Source organism: Grammomys surdaster, unplaced genomic scaffold (genome assembly GCF_004785775.1).
Source record: "Grammomys surdaster isolate TR1022 unplaced genomic scaffold, NIH_TR_1.0 125698, whole genome shotgun sequence".
Lineage (NCBI taxonomy): Eukaryota > Metazoa > Chordata > Mammalia > Rodentia > Muridae > Grammomys > Grammomys surdaster.
Genome location: NW_021620534.1, coordinates 1,413,636 through 1,414,437, shown reverse-complemented (window position 1 = coordinate 1,414,437; position 802 = coordinate 1,413,636). Strand labels below are relative to the sequence as shown.

Genomic DNA, 802 nt, shown 5'->3' with positions numbered 1-802 from the left:
TCCCTCCCTCCCTCCCTCCCTCCCTCCCTCCCTCCCTCCCTCCCTCCCTCCTTCCCTCTCTCTCTCTCTCTCCCTCTCTCCTCATGCTATGGTATGCATTTGGATCCTAAGAGAGGTCAAGTTGGGAGAGTTTGTCGCCCGCTTCCACCATGTGGGTGCTGGGTGGGGATTGATCAGATTATCATACTTAGTGGCAATCACCTTTATCCACTGAGTCATCTGGACACTCAGTTACTGTGGCAATTTGAAACTTGTCACGTGAACAGGCATCTCGGTAGTACAGCACTCGCATGCAGCGCTCGCTCTACAACCTCTCGGGCCTCAGTCTGACTCAATACTGCTTGTTTCTCTAGAACTTCTCCATGCAGAGGCCGAGCTAAGTATGCACCGTAACCAGGGGCCAGTGAAGGGACTTCATAAGCTACACCAAGCATGTCCACATAACCAAGAAATCTTTCTCCATCAGCATAGCCTCCAGTGACCATGGTGTTCCACAGGGGGTTCATCTTGGAGAGGTGGCCGTACATGGCCCTTGTCAACCATGAACGAATAGCTCTAGGTATATAGCAGTGTCCACTTCCCAACAGTTTTTCATCAGTCACCGTCTGGCTATGAACTTGCTTCAAATACTGGAAATCAGCGTAGTCTCCCGAAGCCAGTGCTGTGGCAGAACCTTCGCCTAATAAAGGTTTTAAGGGACCAATCACTGCTCAAGAAGGAGGCAGGACTTCCGGGTCCGAGGTCGGGGTCGAGGGGCGACAGGAGAGAGAAACTTCCTTTTGGATGAGAGAGAGGGAGGGAG

At 52.1% G+C, this 802-nt stretch overlaps 1 pseudogene; it reads right to left on the bottom strand.

Annotated features, from left to right (window-relative positions):
- Positions 1–187: 187 nt before the first annotated feature.
- The window catches only part of LOC114639307, a 124,629-nt pseudogene continuing 124,014 nt past the window's right edge, over positions 188–802 (bottom strand).